The sequence below is a fragment of the Acromyrmex echinatior genome, chromosome 14, assembly GCF_024713525.1.
Source record: "Acromyrmex echinatior isolate Ae372 chromosome 14, ASM2471352v2, whole genome shotgun sequence".
NCBI classification, from domain to species: Eukaryota; Metazoa; Arthropoda; class Insecta; order Hymenoptera; family Formicidae; genus Acromyrmex; species Acromyrmex echinatior.
Window position 1 is genome coordinate 7,887,723 of NC_141865.1, and position 6,779 is coordinate 7,894,501.

General features: G+C 36.9%; 1 long non-coding RNA gene across 1 annotated transcript; it reads right to left on the reverse strand.

Annotated features, from left to right (window-relative positions):
- Positions 1 to 2,783: 2,783 nt before the first annotated feature.
- LOC147907410 (uncharacterized) lies at positions 2,784 to 5,869 on the reverse strand. The gene is made up of 3 exons (XR_015547336.1): positions 4,521 to 5,869; positions 3,550 to 3,660; positions 2,784 to 2,819 (listed from the first exon to the last, which is right to left on the reverse strand). It is a non-coding gene; the product is annotated as an uncharacterized LOC147907410 (long non-coding RNA).
- Between the last annotated feature and the right edge of the window lie 910 nt (positions 5,870 to 6,779).

A 6,779-nucleotide genomic window follows, 5' to 3' on the forward strand; every position in this document is an offset into this window, starting at 1 on the left:
AAATTCCAGGTCGAATTCTCTCGGCGCGTTGTGCCGATCAACGGTTTTTCCACGGCGCATCCGCAGCCGTGAATTCGAGCGAAAGCAAACGAGCGGCGACGAGAACGCCGGCCAATTGTCTCGGCGCCGATCAATTCAAGCCGGTCGATTATATTTTCCAAAAATGCAAACGACTCTATAACGTTCCCTTCACCCCTCCCCCTCCCTCCCCCCTTCCGCCTCTCCCGTCCCCTCCTCTGTGAATCCTCTCTTCTTTTCTCTCCTTCTCGCTCGCTCCCGCCTTTTTTTTTCTTTCAGGCAAGAATTTTTCAATATTCGCTACACTTCCCTCGGGATGTTCCGCGTATCGATATTCCATTTCGTCGGGAATTGAGCGACCGACGTACGGCGTGGTGACAGAGAACGAGGGTGGCATGAAGGGGGAGGGAGAGGGGGAGGGGGAGGAGGAGGAGGCCGTGGAAAAAGTACTCGCCACGCCATCCGGCTGAAAGATGTGACGGGACCATCGTTTACCTTTATCGTCGTTCTTACTTTCGTCATCGTCATTATATCGGATTATCAGCCTGCCATCCTGTAGATACAGTGAACGTGTTTCTTGGATGCTTTATTTGCTGCCGCGAGAGTTTATCGAAACGTAACGCGTCGCGTCGCGTCGCGTTACGTCGACGATCGAGCCCGTGGCGAGTCACATATAAACGTATATTTACGTAAACGTAACAATGCGATTCGGATACAATCAAACGGAGTTGCAGTTAATGTGGTTAAAGAATGGTTTTATTTCTCTTACACCGAACTTTTCGTTAAAATCAATCACCGTAACTACGCGTCTTAATACGTTGACAGTGTTTGATATTTCTCCCTATATAGCAAAAAACTTCACAGTGACGTCACAATAGGCTCACAAATAATTATGTACTATGAGATTATCAAATAACATATCACATTATTATCTTTAATCTGTGTATATCGTAGCGGAGAGGTACAATATTTATCACAGCTTCATACACTGAAAGAAAAGATTGACTGCTGCAGCAAATTAGATGGTAAAATATGGCATAGCATTTTTAATTGGTTGCAACAGCCAATTGTTAGTTGTGTTAGCTTATCCGCAATGTCGGTATAGGATTTCGATTAGCTAACGCAACCAAAAATTGGTTGCTGTAGTCAATTAAAAATGCTATGCCATATTTAACCATCTAATTTGCTACAGCAACCAATCTTTTCTTTCAGTGTAGTGATGTGACAAAGCGGACATTCACCATGATGTTTGTGCGATATATTTTTAGCAGTGGAAGTTGTGATTATAACTGCATGGTAAAATAATTATGATTAGGAGCTCAATTTTGATGATCATTACTGCTATAATATTAATAATTATATTTTTGTATTATATATATATATATATATATATACAAAAAAGATATATAATTTATAGTAGTTTTCAAAGCCAAATATATATATCTTTTTAATAAGATTGTATATACATATTATTCCCAACACAGAAGCTTGCAGCTGCATTGCTGCAATGTTGCAATATTGTAGGAAAGTTGCAATCTTGCTGTAATATTGCTGGAATAGCCACAAATATCAAACATTTTCTTTCACAATCAGTATATTAGCAACCGCGTGGATATTTCTTTATTTCTTACGCGATATATTTTTGTTTTAATTAAAACAGATTTAGCAACACGAAATTACGGAAAGCATTTTATATACAGAACAGCAAAAAAAAAGAGGGAGTATATGAAACTGTACGTCTGGTGTATAAAGCCCTTCAATGTGCTGCTCCTTTTTCCTATAGGGCTTGCTTTGTACTAAAATTCGATAAATGAAATTAATGCACATGGTGTTTCCGCATGGTGGAGTTACCGCGCGAATTGATTTCATCTTCAATTTCTGCACATTTCGTCGTAACTTTTAATTTTGTTTTTTTCCGCGCGCAGACTCATCCTGTATCGCCACTGCACTCTCTGCCGCCGGTAATCTTTTATCGCCCCATAACACGCTCGCGGCTGCATCATTTGCGCATTCCTTTTTTCCATTCGTTTATTCTATTTGCATGCGACAAGGATTTGCTTGCCTGTGCTAATAAATCACCGGTATCCCTCAGTCTGCCAGGACAAAACAAGCCCGACCACTATACGGCTTGAAATCTACGGGGTGTCCGATAACTATTGTACGATACTTTAATAATGTATTTTTGGAATTAATTATAGACGGATACCTTAATATGAAAATGCCAGTATCACGAGAATTTCCGAATTATGAGTCGATAATATATATATCACGCTTTCAGGTAACCGCGCTTACCATGCATACCGATTTTCTATTCCGCGAAAAGCTTCCATCAAATCTTGTGTCATTAATTTTTTTTTGTTCAAGAAAAATGAGTGATAAAATTAAATTATCAATAAATATGAATAAATACGAAAAATTGAGATAAATAGCCCTACAAGAAAGCAATTATGATTATTAATTTACTGACGCACTGTTTATTAAATAAAGTAGTTCAATTATACTTTGACTAATCATATTTCCTGCTCTTCTTTCATATACTTAATATGTATATTTTAAACATCACAACGCTTTGCACGCATTATTTAACTTTTCACATTCAAAGATAAATCCATGGATATTCCAGAATTAAATATATTAATATATTAATATATCTTCTAGCTCATTCATTTAAAGATAATAATTCTATGAAGTTCTACATTTATTTATAATATTTTTTTCATGGATCTATTATCTTAAATCAAAATAAAGGATAATTCGTCACTCACCAATAGGCAACGGCGGCGTTGTAACTGCGTTGTGATCTGTAAAATACAAAATTTGAACTATTATAACGCGCGTAGGAAATAATTAATATTTTAAACAATAATAACTATCAATTCTTGGTATAGGTTCCAACGAATAAATCCAAGGATAAATGTAAAATCAGCCAATGCAAGTCAACACAAGTTAGACGTGTGTAAAATTGTACACTTTATCCTTGAGAAAAATTAACAAATGTTTCGATTGGGCCTTCCTCAGTGTAAAAATAAAACCTTCAAAACCTTTAAATCAGAGATAATCTGAAATGTAAGATTTGAGTATTTTGCTAGATACGACAGACAGCATTATTATCATTTCATGAATATATGATTTAAAAAACGATACTCCAATTTGCATCACATCGCATCTTTTATATTAAATTTATAAATACTATCACCGATTTTATTTTTACACTGAGAAAGACCCAATCGAAAGTGGTCGGAACGTTTGAAAATTTTTCTAAAAACTAAAGTATACGACACAAGTATTTTACACTCGTTTAACCTGTGTTGACTTGCATTAGCTGATTTATTCTTATAATTTATTTAAACAATAATGCTGCCATTTTGCCGTTGAATTGCTAGCGCGTGTGTTGACTCGATTGCTACAATGTTGGTATATTCAAGATTCGAGACCGTTAAAAACAAATATATACGGCAAGTTGCCAGCATTATAGACAATCGCAGATTTGCGCGATTTTGCTGAGACATGCTTGGTTATCTGTGTAATTACCTCGAAGTTGCTCCGCCGACGCACGATGCCGCCCAAACCTCCTCCTCCTCTCAGACTTCCTAGTTGCAGTCACACAATACTCGCGAGAACGCGATTAATTACGATCGCGCACTGAAACACAGTTACCGAAATCAATGATTGCACGTCACTTCGAATCACTTTGAACGACGCTCCCGATGTTTATCGTGCGAATGGCGCGAAACGCGGACGCTTTATTATGTCCATAGACGCAGTTATCTAGATTGAACATTAGAGGAGTGGGGATAGACCTCATATAGAAAACGTTGAACGTTGTACCAATTGCGACCTCTCTCGTTCGCGTCGCGAAATGAGAGCACTATTTTTTCTACGTGAACGTTACCCTAAATTTCAAAAAATGCTCGGTTTAGAGGTGTGTACGAGGAGACACTGTTGGCGCTGTTTGTGCCATTCTATCCTTGTTTTATATGTCTAATGAACAATGAAGATAGATTTAATAACATAAATAGCGCTAATAACGTCCGAACGCACCTTAGATATGAGTTTCGATAGTTTAATGCTCACAATTCGCGAATATTATTTATAGGTAATTTATTATCTATTATAAGTTAAGGAAATGCATTGTAATGAGACTAATAGAAAATAAAAAGGACAAGATATAGATAAAATGTGCAGTTAAAGAATATAAGATAAGGAGATAAGTACGGGTAGAGAAATGTTATGTAGAGATAAAGGTAAATAAGAAAAGGGATATAAGGAATATATATATATAAAAAAAATATGGACAATAATAATAGACTGTGATAGGGCTGTGATAGAGATTATGTATAGGTAAAAGAGAATGTATAATAATTTAGGTTTGTAATTGTAAGATAAATGTGGGAGAGAAATGTAAGTGTGAATGATTATGTATTTCTGTAAACCAAAGGTTTCCCCTTCTTGGCTGTATATGCTGAAGTATAAATAAATTCTATTCTATTATTTATCCTTACTTGACACTCGATTAACAATAAGAACACGAAATGATTCCATAAAGCGTTGCAAGCGAGTGGAACGCACTCAACGTCTATAATTATGCCGTGTCACGACGCGAATCAAACATGGCGCGGGGAGGAAGAGACGCGGGACAGTCTCGTCAAACTAAATCCGCGCGAGTGGCGAGTCACGTAAGTCACGTTTCACGAAACGAAGGGAGGAGCGATGAGGTAAGGTTGCTCTTTTGTCGAAGTCCAACCTTGCAGATCTCAATCAAATGAACGTCGTGAACGAAGAGCGCGTGACTTGACGAATAGCCGACCCCGACACGCATAGAACTTACGTTATGCAAACGACAAATACCAAACTACAAACATAGGGCGGGGAAGCATAGTCTTGTGTAATGTAGAACGCGTAATACATAAGAAAATTAACCAATCAAAGGCCGATATTCATATAGTCAGTTCTTATTTCAAGACCGTCTTAATAAGTAATGTCTTAAGATGCTAATGCGGCCCTCCGATTGGTTCGTGACACCTCAAGACAGAACTTAAGACAGTCATGAATATAAAAATTGACTATGAATACCGGCCATAGTTCTCCGTTTTCTTATTTATGAAATAAGAGACTCTTGATCGGTTGATTTTTCTTACGCTTTATATGTTACATTATGTATGACTCTGTGCTCCCTTAATCGCGGATTATATTTACCAGATTAAACGCGTCGCTACTTGAGACAGACTACTGTGTATCTCCGACGTTCTCAAAGAGCGGCAACTTCACGTCAGTGGCACAACACGAATCAAGCTGGCAACTGCAATTCAAACGTAACGGTCGACCCGAAAACGAACGATCAAAGCGCGATATCGTATAGTTGTACGATGACAAACAAAACACATTTATTATTAACGATGTTTATTACTGATGAAAGATACATTGGCTCAAGAATCGTGCATTATTTCGCGTTCCCGTTGATTCATTATCGATTGAATCAACCAATCGCGGATCGACTTTTTTGAGGCTGATACTCACGACGAAGCTTGAAATAAGACTGAGCTATGAATAGTGTAATAGTCCTATAATTTGCGCCTATAAGGTGCGATGGCGCACTTTGAGACACTCGTCACGATCGCGTCTCGAGAGATATTGATGCGACAATATACAAACAGCGGGTCGCGCGGCGCGAACAACATGACGTCACGACCTTGGATACGCTTGGAGGGCGCCATGAGTAACCGTCGCGCCGCAAGCGGCGTATATACACGAATAATGGTACGTGCGTAAGATCGAGCTCTGCCAGAATGTTAGTTCAAGACATTCAACGTGTACCGGAGTACTGCGAGACACTCGACGTTACAACGTACAAGTATGTAAAGCGTATGTACGCTACATCCTTCGCATCTCGCAATTAATCTTATAGCTATATTATTACTGCGCATCTTATATCTCCTCTCGCGCGCTCGTTATGCTAGTCCCGCTTGACCGACGATGCGTTCGTTTCATGCATGATAAGCTCGTTGCTTATTTATAAAAGTATCCGTTTTTCCTACATTTCACCAAGAGAAAAGGTTGCTTCGATTTAAAAAAATTTTTTTTATTATACGGTTAAAGAAAAAATTCCTTTGATTTGTGAAAAAATTTATTTGATTTGAAAAAATAATGTTTAAATCAAAGAAATTTTTTCACAAATCAAGGAAATTTTTTTCTTTAACCGTATGGCAAAGAAAATTTCTTTAAATCGAAGCAACTTTTTCTCTAGGTATATATTTTTTAAGCAACTCCTTGAGAAAAATTTGTCCGAATGTATTCGAAATTGTTCAAAATATAGTCAAAATGTGTCCGAATTTGTCCTAAATTTCTCCAAATGTCTGAAATGGTATCGAAATGTTCAAATTCGGACAATTACAAAACTTAAAATGAGATACTTTCCGTCAAATTTCAGTAATATTCTATCTAAATTTGTTAGAATGTCATTTTTTATATTTTTTGAATAAACTCTTACAAATTTTTTTAGGGACTATAAAAAAAGAGAAAGTTATTTCTATATTGTATTGCGAGATTAATGTGTCAAAATATCGTGATTATTCGTCTATTATGTCTAATAAGTGCAATTACAACTTTGTATAATATGAAAAATATAGATGCAAAATAATTACATCAAATTTATTGTTGAATATACATTTTTTACTTTTTTGTGTAAACTGACACACGTTTTGTTTCAGGACAACATCAACCTGCACTCCGAAATGCAGTGAACTTTTCACTTAGATCAACTG